This window comes from Plectropomus leopardus, chromosome 20 (assembly GCF_026936395.1).
Source record: "Plectropomus leopardus strain MGB_pleo_1.0 chromosome 20, ASM2693639v1, whole genome shotgun sequence".
Classification (NCBI taxonomy): Eukaryota; Metazoa; Chordata; class Actinopteri; order Perciformes; family Serranidae; genus Plectropomus; species Plectropomus leopardus.
In genome coordinates, this window is record NC_142195.1 from 27,642,262 (window position 1) to 27,657,428 (window position 15,167).

Genomic DNA, 15,167 nt, shown 5'->3' on the forward strand with positions numbered 1-15,167 from the left:
TTTTATAGCCTGATTTTGGAAAAGCACATTGTGTGTGCAGAGCAATAAGAGTGTGAGTATTTGACACTGCACAAAAAATGTCTTTTCATCTAAAAACAGTGGCATCATGACAAAAACTTGGCATTTAATTAATGGGTTCTGAAAATTATTAATTAATTTGATAATTATGATTATGACTGATGGTTTAAAATTTCACTCAGTTAAAGTATAAAATAGTATTTATGTACAATATCTTTTTAAAGCTTGATTTTTGAAAAGTGTTTTTTGTGTGCAGAGCAATACAAGTGTGTGTCATATTTAAACAGAGCCCTAAGGGTTAAATTGTTGGCTCCACCAGTTTGGTTAACAGAAAACAGTGTAAACAGTCTGCAGCTCTACACCAGAGCGCTGCTTTGTCTCCATCATGTGGCAATTAAAAAGTCCTACAGGTGGCATTAAAAGACGCCTCAAACAGGTTCTCTGAACTCATAAACGGTGAAGCTCGAATCTTTTCTGATTTATAAAGTGGTGCTCAGGGGAGTTTAATAACTTCAGTGCAGTAAAGAAAGAAACAGGCTTATTTTACATACGCTGAAGTGTTTTCAGTCATTCAAATTTGGCTTGTTTGCTAATATCATATCTTCATTTCTCTCTGTGGTGTGACAAACTCAGAACACATTGTTACTTCACATGGATTTTAACCCTTTGCAACTGGAGAAATTTGGTTTGATTTCTTTTGAAAACATAGGGGGAAGGCAACAAGGAACTTACCAAGACCAGGCCCAAAAAATAGCCCCAAAAAATTACCTCAAAATAAGCAGCAAAAAAGTAAAAAACATCAAACATGAAAATGACCTAGAAAAAGTGCTAAATAAATTCATTTATTTTATTATGTTTTTTTCTGTTACATAATTTTATCCCTATTTTTGGATTATTACCTTATAATCCTCTCATCCTTTTTAAAACAAATTTTTAGGTAAGATTTCTTGCAATTTTTGGGACATATCTTGTTACATTGGTCATCAATGCAGCACAAAAAAACTGATGTCAATTGAAGTTTTAAAGGGTCTGTTTGATCTGTAGATGCCTGAGGGTGGAGCTGTTGTATCAGGAGACGGATGAAGCACAGTTCTGGCCTGATAGTTCCTGTACTCGGTGAGTAATGTCCCCCAGAGGAAACTCTTTTTCACTATCAGGGCAAAAACATGACACACACCTACTGACTGAGCAGTTACATCAGCTGTTTCCTAGAAACTGACGAATTATATCATCATGTTGTTAAAGATCAATCCAGAGGAGGAGTCTGCTGAAAATAGGGGAAAGAGTAAGAGACTCTATTATTAATCAGATTATAGAACACTGATATTTTACCATGTAACCCCCCCACCCAAAAAAACAGCTTATTTCACACGATTCATATTTGATTTATTTGATCAAAAATCAAAGTGTGGTTAAAAACATGAAGGTTTATTTTCTGATAAAGAAAGAGATGACTGATTGCAGTGTAGACTATAATTAAACGAAGGTCAAACACTTGTGTCCGGTGCTCACGGAAAACAAGATAAACAAAAAAGAAATCCAGACATTCAAAAAATATGAAAAACGTGTTTCAAACACTGCCGGTCTTCGGTGTTTTAAAGCCCTGATGAAGACTGGGAGTGGTCAAAACATGGTGGTTTTTTATTTTCCTGCATCTTTTATGTTTTTCTTTCAATTCAGTTGAAGTCAATTCAATTTATAAAGGTCATTATCACAAATCACAATTTGCCTTAGAGGGCTTTACAGCACATGAAATCCCTCTGTTCTTAGACACTCACAATGACTACTGAAAAAATCCCCCCAAAAAACCTTTAACGGGAAAAACAAAAAAACAATTAGATACCTCAGGAAGAGCGATGGAGGAGGGATCCCTCTTCTAGGCAGGTAGAATTGCACAGCAACAATAATAGCAACAAAACATAACATAACCATAGCAACAGACAAAAATTAATAGATGTAATCCATCATAGCATTTAAAATTACATGCAAATGTTGTCGGTTATGTATTTAGCAATAATAGTCATATGATATAATAATAATGGAGGTATGACTAAACTGTCTCTGTTTACCTGCTGCAACTGACTCTACATGGTGTGTTTTTTTTCTTTTTTGCACATGTCATATGAAAACATTTCTTCTTTAAAAGAGTGAATGGTTACAGCTGATCAGATTGAATTTGAATTGTCTTAAAACTATTTCACAATCCTCCATCTTCTCTTCTTGCAGGGCGACCGGCTGATACTCGTGGCATGCAGCATTAAGGTATGTAAAGACACATCCACACAAACAGTGCGCTTTGTGACTCCCTCCTTTTGTTCTCACATTCTGCCACTTGGTCCTCCTCGCTCTGTCAATGAAATTATTCATAATTTTCAATCAGCAATTCGTCAGTGTTTAACAGTAATTGAATTTTGATAGGGAGCAATTATTCATAATTTAAGGTTATTTGCATTAATTTGTAATATTAATGGGTTCTTTTGGGTTGAGAGAAGAGATGAGTATTTGGTCACAGAGGAGCTCCACCACTCCAGGCATTTATCCACTGACATTACCCAGCATCCCTAGCACTGCTTGCATGGCACAGGTCGAGTAAGGGACAGAAAAAATAGAGAAAGAAAAGAGATTCTTTGAACTTGCAGAGAAGAGCTTAAGTAAAATCCTTCACTGTCTCTTGAAAGTGATTTCTCAAAATTGTAATTGCCAACGACGAGTGTTGTGAAATTCAGTGTCCTATTTAATCATGTTAAACCAGTGCAAACTGGTTGTGCTTTAGCGAGATTTCTCTGTTTCCAGCTGATTTTTACGGACTAAATGTGTGTGTGGCAATGTGTTGCTGTGTTTCCAACGGTTGTTTAGGCATGAAAAGTTTGTTTTTTTTCTGTAGAGGCTTAGCTGCTTTTCCTGCAAGCCTAGTCGCATTAAAACCAATTGTTTTTTGTGTTTTTCATTTTTATTTATCTTTTAGCAGTGATAGTCTGAGCCAGGTGCATTATGTTGTATAATGTGCATTATGTTGTTCTATCTGTCTGTAAGTCTGGCGTGCGCAATATTTTAAGAACGTCTTGAGGGAATATCTTCACATTTAGCACAAGCTGTCACTTGGACTCAAGGATGAACTGATTAGATTTTGGTTGTCATAGGTCAAAAGTCAAGGTCCCTGTGACCTTGTCTCATACTTGTGAATGCAGTATTTCAAGAAAACCTTGAGGTGACATTTTGATTAGAATTTGGTCTTCAAAGGTCAAGGTCATTGTGGCCTTGAATCTGTCTCATTCTTGTGAAAGTGATATCTCCAGTTCATCTTGAGGGAAATTAATCAAATTTGACACAGACATTCACTTGGACTGAATGATAAGCTGATTAGAATTTGATGGTCAAAGGTCAAGGTCACTGCGGCCTTGCATCCATCTCATTCTTGTGAACTGTCTGAAGATGGACTAGAGGGAGTGTCCCATAATTTTGCTCATACGTCCACTTGAACTCAAGAATGAACTGGTTAGAGTCTGGAGGTTGAAGGTCAAAGGTTAAAGTCACGGTGACCTCATTAACCTTTTTTTTGGCCATACATTATGAAGTCATGCGCTCAAATTTCACACAAGTGTATAATAGTTTATAATAACATTTAAATCTGAGTGGTCAAAGGTCAACTATGACATCATAATGTTCTGCAAAAATACATTATTTAGCATCATAACTCTGAAACAGGAGGGGAGAAATTTGATCAGACGCTGAATTGGTGACACGAATCATAAAAACTGTGCTGATTGTAGAGATCTTCTGTGCTGCTGGGGGGGAGATGTGTGTGAAGCGCCCATGTTGTCACAGATATGGATGTAAACTGTAGACGTTACTTAACTGTTGTGCGAAGGCATTCAACCTTGTGGCCGTGTTTCTAGATACAGAGACGTTGCTTTTCTTGCCGAGGAGGCATGAAAAGTGGTTGTTTTTTTACTGAGACATTGCTGCTTTTCTGTCACGATTGTGTTCCCAAACTGGGTTTTTAAGCCAAAACATGATATTTTCCTAACCATAATCAAGTGGTTTTTGTACCTAAACCTAACCCACAGTGTTATGTTTCAACAAATCCGCTAAATAATTACACGTAAACGCATCCGGTGTTTGTAGAAACGTACAAGTCCAAGATTTATTCAGGTGATTTGGTTGCCACTGTGCCTAGTACAGCTTCACAGAGCTGCTAGCACTCTTTTTTGGGGTTTTTTCTTTTCAATTTCCTCCAAGTACCAGATGATAATAGACAATCCCATGGTGTTACATTTACTCCTCCAATTTCAAGTATAATGAGATTTTTGGGGCTGGACACAGAGAGGTTAGCGTATGTGAAGGTGTGAGATAAGAAACATATTCGTCGGTTAATAAAAAAGCCGGTTTCAGTCTGGAATAACTGATTTTCTGATCCAGCGCTCAGAGTGTCACATGTCATCGCCTAGATTGTTTTGACACCCTGTTAAGAAATTCAGGAGGAGGACGGCCAGCTCATGAAATTTGCAGATCCTGATTGAATTTAGGATATTTTCTTAAAGGCCATGCTCTGTGTGTGTGTGTGTAGGTTGAGATGATGGGGGTAGGTTTGAATGTCTTTCTCAGCTGTATTCCTCTGTGGGATTTGAGACCGGATTGGGAGGGGAGAGTCCTCCACCCATGAATGTAGGTGCTCTCTTACATCAAGCAGACAGATATTGGATCTTTTTTTTTTTTTTTTTTGGTCTTACACACCTCTCTGTCTGGTCACGCTTGACTTTGCTCAGTCTTTGTACATTTTGACAGACCTCAAAGGCTTCAAAGAGTCCAAGTCCCCCCCAGCACCACCTACATCCAGTACAGAAAACTCTGACCAGACTCCAGAAGAAAAGGCTCCAAAAATATTCCATTACTTGGACTCTTTATATTTGTTCAATTTAAAAATTCGGTAAAATGTATATCCCGACATGTTTTTTTATACATGGAAACTTGGAATAAAAAAAATTTGGATTGGGTGAAACTGTATTTATTTATTTACTTATTTTATCGACATCATACTAGTTAAATTCAAATATATTGACTAAACTGGAGTCAGCCAAATACCCTCAAATAACAGTTTATGATTTCATGTGACAAAATTCATTGACACTTCACTATATGTAACGTTTTAAATCTGCATTGAGCTGTTTTTTGCCACTTGGGGGCAGTACAACAAGCTGTAAACATTCATTGACTCGTTATATCACCTTTAAAAGGTGATATTAGAGATGATGCAGAGTTGGGTGATCATTCTTAAAGAGTTGTTGACATATTTCCCCCCAAACCCCAAATATTAATCTCAGCGTGGCATTATGGGAGAAGTCAGAGGACTAACAAAGTCATTATTATTCATCGTCTGGATACCATGAATGTCTAAACTAAATGCCATGGTAATCCATGAAATTGTTATCGATATTTCAGACTGGACCAAAGTGGGTGACTCATTTCATACATTTCTATGTTTCATATATACATTTTTTAAGTGTCATAGTTCTGATTATATACATATGAGCTGACTTTGTCATTGGAAGGAGGAAGGGTGTGAAACCTAGGCAACTAAGCTACAGAGCTCTGCAGACCGCTGCTGAAAGCAAAAACATTTGTATTTTAGCAAGACATCTACAACATTGCCAGTGAAAACTGTGCTGCCAAAACCAGTTGTTTTATAGCAAGTGATCAGGTGCATTTCCAGCAGCGATTGTACCATCAGAAGAGGGTGATTTTCGTAAGCATTGGTGATGTTTCCAACAGCAGTTGCGCCAACCTAACAGGGTCCTTTTTAGCAAGAAGTTGTTTGCATTTCCAGCGGCGATTGTGCCACCAAAAGTGGGTGTTTTTCAGCAACAGATTAGTGGTATTTCCAGCTGCAATTGTGCCTCCAAACTAGGGCTGCAGCTATCGAATATTTTAGTAATCGAGTATTCTACTGAAAATTCCATCGATTAATCGAGTAATTGGATAAAACATATTTTTGTTTAGTTAAAGAGCAATTATAAATATACATGGGACAATAAGACATTTCACCTAACAATGAACCATTGGTTTCCCTTTTTAACTACCCAGTTAGCTTTATTATGTTTTTATTTTCCACCCTCATCACTCTACAGTGCTGTGTTTTTACAGATTAAATAAAGCCTGTATGAAAGGCACGTTAGCCACGCATCCACAGTAGTCATAATTAATAGAAACCTAGCCCTCCGCAGGGCTAACGTTATGTTAGCAAGGTACAGTAACGTTAATCTCATTAATTAGCGCTACATTAACTTAATTTTGCCTTGTCTCGGGTGACGGTCCTCCGCTCTCGGAGTAAACAGGGGGCCTTCGGTGGAGATGCTGCAGCATTGAAGACGTACTGTTGTGGTATGCAAGCGCTGTCTTACAGTGAATACACGCAGCAGTGTTCGCCTTGGTGTCCAGCTTGAAATACTCCCACACTTTTGACATTTTCTGCCTTTTCTTTGTGCCTTTCTCTTCGCTTTCGTCGCCTTCTTCGTCGTTACCTCTTCATCCATGGTTAAAACCAAACATATCCGCCGCCTCTTTCTTCTTACTTTACGTGCGTGACGTCAGCGCGTTGTGCCGCATTAAAAGTAGTCCGGGCGAAATACCATGCTTTGAGCTGGCAAAATTAAATGATTCCTCGAAGCAGAGAAAATTCCTCGATCATTTTTTGTAATCGAGTTACTCGAATTATTCGAGGAATCGTTTCAGCCCTACTCCAAACTGAGTGTTTTTAAGTGAGATATTGCTGCAATTCCAGTGGTGATTGCGACACCAAACTGGGTGTTTGATAGTGAGACATCAGTGGCATATTCAATGGTGATTGTACCACCAAAAGTGGGTGTTTTTTTGAGTCATCAGTGGAATTTCCCAGCACCGATTGTGCCACCAAACTGGGTGTTTTAAGTGAGACATTGAAGCCGTTTCCTGTGGTAATTGTACCACCAAAGCAGTTGTTTTATAGAGAGACATTAGTGACATTGCCAGCAGCGATTGTGCCACCAGAGGTAGGTTTATTTTAGCAAGACATAAGCAGCAACTTGGTGGCCACTGTGCCAATTAAAGTGGGTGTTTTTTAGCGAGACATCGGCAGCATTTCTAGTTATGATTGTGCCAAAAAAAGGGAAAATTTATTAGCAAGATATGGGCAGCATTTCCAGCCACAATTGTATCACCAAAAGCAGTTTTTTTTCTCATTTTCAGTGACACTTTAGCCACCAAAAGTGGTTTTCTTTCCACAAGACATCAGCATCAATTTCAGCCGTGAATGTGCATCTATAAGCAGGTGTTTTTTAGCGCTTTTGCATATCCAGTGGTGATTGTGACAGCTAAAACAGGTATTGAGACATTAATGTTATTCCCAGCCCCGATTGTGCCAACAAATACGGGTATTTTAAGCCCAAACATGATCTTTACCTACCCCTATCCATGTGGTTTTTATGTCTAAACATAACCACACATTAACCTCAGTGTTGTTGAAACATAAAGTTTTAACATAATAATGTACAAATGTTACACATCTGTTGTTTGCAGTAGCGTACAATTAAAAACATTTATTCTGGCAACATCTAATATCCTGAGTATATACTATAATCTTAATGAAAACCTCCCCCTTGTTGCTTCAGGTCCCAAATTCCCAGAAAAAATTACTGACCTCCTTGTGAGACCCTAACATCAAGTATTTAGTACGTGACTTTGTGAAGTCAGAACGATTCATTTTCACGTCCTAAATCTGCCACCCGCTCGCGAAATCCACCCCAAGAAAATGAAGAAATCCCGCTGACTTCACTGACTGAAAGATGTCAGCTAATATGCAGATCAGGGGCCGGAGCAGACACTTTTCCCTCCTTTAACTTCTCAGTTTTAATGTATCACCTTGAAATCCACAGGGCATCCTCCCAGGAGTCCCTTTGTCTATGAATGCTAATGGGATCTCTCTATGTTAATAATAAATAGCTGCTGATAAAATAATAAATTTCTAATGCCCCCCCTCTCAGACCTTTTCCTCTCTCCGCCGTCTCAGATTAGTTTATCAGGGCTTTGCCGCCCCAAACACTTTGGGCTTAATTATTTAAAATGCATGAAAAATTCATATCCTTCTTTTTTTGGGTGCAAAAGCCATCGTTCAGCCTCTGAAAAATTTGGAAAAAGAGGCAGAGGGGGATGAAATATTCAGCAGTGCGCAGGCCCTTCAATTATTTTTCAGATGCATGAATGTTAAAAAACACATGCCCACTGAAATGAGCATTTTAAGGCAGAATAATTCCTACAGCAGTATAATACAGTATTGTCAATTATTCAGGGCTAAATCTCCCCGCCGACACTTTACACATTTATGTTTAATCACATTCAGGGAATTTGGATACAATCACATTGCTGCCATTTGTTTTTTTCACCCTGAAGCGATGCAATTAAGTGTTGGAAAAAAAAAAAGTTAGAGGATATTTTATGCTGGCAAATATTTAAAAAGAAGTGAGTTGTGTCCATGTGGGAGTGGAACCCAGTGCTCCAGTTTACTGCTCGCAGGCTTCCACTTCTTCTACTGGCTTTTGTGGACGGTTGAGCACTCTGTTCGTTTACATGCACAGTTAAGGGGAGCTACGGTTATAGCTCAAATAGTCCATTTAATTGGACTACTGTCCTTGTCCCAGTATACAAGCACCGGGGGAGAATCAATTTATTAACGGAGGTATGTTCAACTCCGTCATATTCAGTGGAGATATGCCCCCTTTCAGCTAGTTACTAAATGAATCACAATGTCTGTTTACAATAACTTAGAAAACCACAGCTTCAAGTACAGCAATGAGCAAACTTTGCCTTCATGGATGAGTTTTAAGTGTACGCTATATTTAGAATATTTTCACCGCCTTACCTTGCAGGAAGACAGGCCCTACCAACGGGGTTTTGTAGTTGTCCTTTTAAAAAAACGCCAGACTGCTTTGAGGAAAACACTCAGTATGTTTACCTGATGTTAGAAAAACTTGTATTATTGTGTTAGTCTGTCTAAAACTGGACTTTTAAAGTACATGTAAACATACAAGTCTTACTGAAATCTAACTAAATTGAATTTCTCAAAGTTGGACAAACACGCCAAGATAATTCGGTTTGAAGTAGAGCTTTTCTTATACGCCTCAGTCAGAGCTCAGCTGTTCTGCGCTGGAACTGTTCGTTATTTTTAAAGGGGGACGGGATGCTGCAACATGGGTCAGGCGTTCCCTGGTGCTTGTATACTGGGACAAGGACAGCAGTCCAATTGAGGAGCTTAATGAAGAGAAAAAACTGTAAACGCACTGACTCATTTAACTTAACCAAACAGTGGAGCTGCTGCCCTGTCGTTGCCTCTAGCAGCTATTGTGGAGGGTAAAGAAGAGAAAACTTTCAAATATACTGCACAGTTACGCTGATATTGAGTTTTTTAGGTGGCTAAATATGTTTTGTAGTAGCAGTACATTGCGTAGCTTCTGTGCCAGTGTTGTGGGGCTGCTCTGTATTTATAACGGGAGGTGGGTGGCTCTGGTGTGACTTTTTTCTTCAAATGAAATACAAAATATTACCATTTAAAGCTGAGTGTCCCTCACCTCAGCCAAAATACAAAAACACAAGTCCCTCCCCAGTGTTTAATTTTTTTAAATGCCTGACCCGTTTTGCACCCCTTCCCCCTTCATAAATAACGAACAGTCCCAGTGTGGCGACTAGGAGTGCCTACAAAACGCCAAGGCCAGCCAAGGTTAGACTGAAGCGTATACGTGAAAGAGTAGCTCAGCTCCGAATTGAATTATCAAGGTGTGTTTGTCTGAATATGAGAAATTCGAATTAGGATTACGATTACGATTTCAGTCGTAAAGACTGAAGACTATCATGTTTACAGGTATTTTAAAAGTCCAGTATTAGTCGGACCAACGCAATATTCCACTTTTTCTAACATCGCGTAAACGCACTGACTGTCTCCGTCCCCACTGGTTTGGTTTCCATCAATGTTTAACACACAACAAAACATGAAAAGAGAAAAGCTGTTTCCATTCTCATCTGTAATTTAAGCATTCCTCTGTGTTCTCTCCTATCCGCGGTATCGCTCTACGCTACACAAACGCTTTTGTTTGCTGGCTGTCATTGTGCTGTATTATTTAGAAGCAGAACAAACAGAAAGCCCTCGCTGTCTTCTTCTCCTCTTCCAAATTCATTTGAACACTGGCTCCTCAGGCCTGTCAGTGCATCCACCACAGGGATCAATTTCACCGCTGCAAACCCACTGGATCAGATCAGATGGGACGCCCACGCTATCTTTATCTTTGGCGAGCGCAGGCCCTCCGAGGAGCCGGGTGACGACATCTTCGGGGGGCTTTCTTTCTTCACATTGAGATGATTTTGTGAAACTTATCAGAGAAACTCTTACTGAAACTTTCTGATTAACTTTTAGGAGGAGAGGTTGCAGTTTAATATCAAAACTCCTTCATGTAATTGAAAGGAACATAAGTGATGATGAGGGTTAAATGATGGGCTCAGAGACGTATTGGAGTCTCAAATTAATTTAAATTGCTGCATGACATGCCCAGAGGTTCTGGGTCAGTATTTTTTTCTTTCCCCTGTCTTCCTCCGTTGCGTCCTCCGTCCCTGTTTAACCTACTATTTAAATAAAGAATGAGGAAACGATCAAAGATAAATCTCTGAGATAAATCTTTAAGAAACATGTCACACACTTACTAAAGGGATTATTTTGTAAATTGAGTTTAAGTAGCACCAAAACTATTTTTCGATTAATCAATTGGCCAATTGGGAGGTAAAATTCACCTGCGTAACATTACTTGAGCTGAAGGGGGCTGTCATCAAGCACGGTCTGACCACGCCATTACCATCGTGAGAAGTGGTCTGAGCCACTGAATGAGTTGTTTTTGAACCAGGTTTTTTAAAGTTATACATTTTTCACTCAGATTTTTGTGGACGCTTAATTAGACTTTCATCTTTGATATCGTGTATACATTTTTTACTATTTCAAGTCACTATTTCATGTGGCTATTAGACAACTTCCAAATATGTTTGCGTATGCTTTCAATTATAGTGCTTAGAAATGAAGAAAATCAAAATTGGCAGGTCAAGCATTTAAAAAAATTGGAAATCCAGTTGGTGCGTCTATATAGTATCTTTGTGACGATTGTACTACATACCCTTTGACAAAACACTCCCGCCAGATAGTCAGACCTGTATCAGATAATCAGAATTAAAACTGAAGTCTTAAATTAGTTTTAAAAACTATAAACTGTGTTTGTAACTGAGCTCAATATGAACTAAACAATATGAACCAAATCCTTGTAGTAAGTCAGAGTAGTGAGCGTGTCTGATGTGAGTGAATGTGTTCATTTGTTACACTAACAGATTTTGAAAGCGTTCAGATGATTAAAACATTTATTAACCCGCTCCATGCAATAAATTATTCATATGGACAGCTCATTTCAAAAATCATGTCTGCTACATAGCTTACATTATTATTATATTAATAGTGTTATATTAGCATTATGGCATAAATTATTAAGGATTATGGTTATATTGAATTTCTAAGACTGTGTGCTGCATCGTGGGACAATCAAAAGTCACATTAAATATTAGAAGAAGAGCTTGTGTTGATTGACATTTGGTGAAATCGCACAAACTCAACGCTCACATTTTCTCGAAATGAAAGCAATCACTCGAATCTTGATGTTTATTAATGTTAACGACATGATTGCTACAATAAATCTTTCTGGTAGAAAACTGGACCACATTTAAACCCAATATTTTGGGTGTTAGTGGTGTAGTACGTGCATGTATGCAATGTGCTTTTATATCCGTATGAATGTCTGTCATTTTGTATATTTGTAGCATAGCATAATCTCTTGAACTCTGACCCCTTTGCTCATATATCTATGGCAATCCATAGCTTGAAAGTTTCAGTACAATTCTTAACTTTATTGCGAAACATCACCTCAGAGATACAATACAATCATTTGCGGAGCTCGCCAGAAAAGTTAAAACTTTAAAGTCATAGCTTCATACGTTGTAGATTGTTTGTGCTTGGTTCTTATGCTGATTTATTAAAGTCATTGCGACTTCTGTCAGCTGTCAACGAGCTGTCATCTGTGTGCAGTTCAGGCAGTGTGAAGTATCTTCAACTGTGCAAAGGATTGTGGGTCAGAATAAGCAGAAAAGCAAGTTGGCTTGCTGCTGTTAAGTGCAACCGGATGTAGTAGGCTATCCTGGCAGTATAGAGAGTGCAAAAATTACCTCAATGAAAGTAGAGGAAAATATTAATGTATTATATTTTTTCCTGCTAGACTTTGAAAAGTGCATTTGGTAACTGACAAAGGGTTAACATGTTCTTTTGTTGACAGACGTGCTCTGTAAATGAAGCGTCTTCAGTATGATGATTCAGATAGCAGATATCAATACTAAACTTTAAATTTCAACATGTGCATTTTTTTATGCACATAAGTTCGTTGTAAAGCATTTTTTTGATAACATACAGCATCCTGTGCTAAAAACTATTCAGGTATTCAGAAGTGCTTTCAGACTCCCGTTAGTATGGTTTCTATGGATGGACTCTCTCTGCTCAGCTAAGATGGCTAGTGCGGGTGATAATGACACTTTGCCTCACTCCTGGGGATAATCACACACACTCACACACACACACATGCACAACACAAACCATAGTATCCTTTCACGCTGGGCTCATTTGCATTCTCATCAGTATGCATGAAATTTCTCGCTGAACTTTAATACCCTAACTGCTGCATAATACACTTTAATGAGCATAAAAGTGAGCATGACAATTAAAACTCGCATTAATCACTGAACGCTGAGGGGCGGGGACGTGGGGATGAGATGAGAGAGAGGGGAGGGAGGGTGTGGGAGGATACTCAGGACTGGGGGGGATAAAGAGCACTCCAGAGAGGATGGGGGGGAGAAAGAGAAAAGATATTGAAGTGAAAAATGAAGAAAGAATGGATGGTAAAGAGCATTAAAGAAGGAGGAGGGGAGAATGAGAAAAAGACGATTGAGGTGAGAGCTCTTCTATTTAAGTGTTGAGTAGCTGGAAGAGGCGTCACCACGGGAACAGAGGATGAATGATGTGTTTTTATCTCACAAGTTTGTGGACATGCCCTGCTCATCCTGTTATAGTGCTCCGTTTTTATTTTTTCCTTCTTTCTGTTTCCTCACTTTCTCCCTTTGTTCCTCTGTAAAGACTGACAGGGAGTCTCTTTCATAATGAGGATTACATTCCCTGATAATTAAATCCAAACAGGTTTTTTTTGCACCTTTACCTTCCCCCTACCATGCTCCTTCTTCTTCTTTGACACACATGATTTGGGGGTTATGAATATTCAGATACATGCACATGTGATCTAATTTGGACGTCTCACACATCTGATCTTTCCACAGAAAACAGCACTACTGAGCTCAGCTATAAATTTGATTTTCTTTGTTGGTCTTGTACTTTTACCTTTGATTCTTAAGCACATTTTGCCGATAACACTTCTCTACTTTTAAATAACTGAATTATCTAAATACTTCTTGTACCCACTGCATAAAATCCACGAATACAGACACACACACAAAGATTTACATGCAGCCAACACACTGACCTGAGCATGAATTATTTGCTGCTTTAAATACTGTATAATTTATTGTGTCCTTAACGTGTTAATTACGGCAATTAAATATCAAGATGTCTTTATGCACAGACCCAACACACACACACACACACACACACACACACAGTTCCCATAGTCTAATCACCATTTTCATTGCAGATATGACACATTTCTTACAGTATTTGACCTCCTTTGTCCTCCCTTTAGCTGAGCTGAGAAGGATGTGTGGTTGCACGTGTGTGTGTGTGTGTGTGTGTGTGTGTGTGTGTGTGTGTGTGTGTGCGCGCGCACGTGTGTTTGATTGTGTGAGTGTGTGTGTGAGGCAGTAGGAGGCATAATAAAAACTCCATCTGCATTTCCATAAATCAGAGAGGCAGGTTTGTTGTCACCCAGTTGAGGGCCTGAGAGCGTGGCCCCGAGGCCTGTAGGGATTATAAGACCGTCTCTGTATGTATGTATGTGTGTGTGTGTGTATGTGTATGTGTGAGTGTGTTTGTGTTTGTGAGTGTGTGTCTGTCACGGTACCCACAACTCATCTGCAGCGCTGCATACACTTAATGTTTAAAACATATTGTATCTTCTCATATTTTTTCTTCAGCCTGTGTCTCCCTTCCTGTTTCTGCCCTCCACTGATGTCACACAGATCTGTGTTTCACACTTCTTTATGTACCTCCACTCTTAATATCACCATAATTTCAAAGTATTTTACTTTAAAATGACATGGAATTCGTCTTTGGTTCTATATTGCTTTCAGTGTTACACTGAACAATTTATAGGATGATAGAAATAGTCATAAAACTAAAAACAAGCACAACAAAGAGGTAAAAATAAACATATTGCACATTGATTAATAACAGAATCACTCATACAGTCGTTGCAGTTTTAAACACACATTATGGGTAACGTTGTAAAATGGTCACAGTTTCCCCCCAAAAAACCCTCCTTGGCAATTTTTAGAAAAAACCTAATATCTTACTTGACATATGTCAACATAAAAACTGCTTTATAGTGACTTTTGGTTTCACACAAGACATGAAAAGCAGTCTCATGGATGAAAGTCCTGTGTTTGTTTGACCCATTCAACTCTCCTCCCTTCCACTCACCACAACCAGACTTTCTCGCTCTTCATACTACATGCCCTGACTTTCTCCGTTGCTCCTGTAATAATCACTACTGCCACAGATCACCACCTAATACAAGAACATAAATAACAGATGTAATTTCTGCTCGTAAAAATGCTGTATTTTGTTGTATTTTGAAGGAGAACAGCCTCATATTCTCATTAGGAATGATAAAACATTAACAGACGATAGATAAATTGGTCATTAAGAATTAAATTTGAAAATGTGAAACTTAATCGATCAACTGTTTGGCTATGCAGTGATAACATATGCAATATGTTTCTGTTTGTTATTGTTTGACATTAGCAAAGTTTTTATGTTTTATTTTTCTAATAATATTTTTCACTTTCCTTAATAAAAATTAAGGAAAGTGAAACCCTAATTTTTA

General features: G+C 38.5%; 1 protein-coding gene across 1 annotated transcript in view; it reads left to right on the plus strand.

Moving 5' to 3' along the window:
• zswim6 (zinc finger, SWIM-type containing 6) overlaps positions 1-15,167 on the plus strand; it is a 70,697-nt gene that overhangs the window by 2,816 nt on the left and 52,714 nt on the right. Inside the window, exons 2-3 of the mRNA XM_088071111.1 lie at positions 1,063-1,134; positions 2,245-2,280. The gene's annotated coding sequence lies outside the window, so the exon portion shown is untranslated. The remainder of the gene's footprint in view (positions 1-1,062; positions 1,135-2,244; positions 2,281-15,167) is intronic.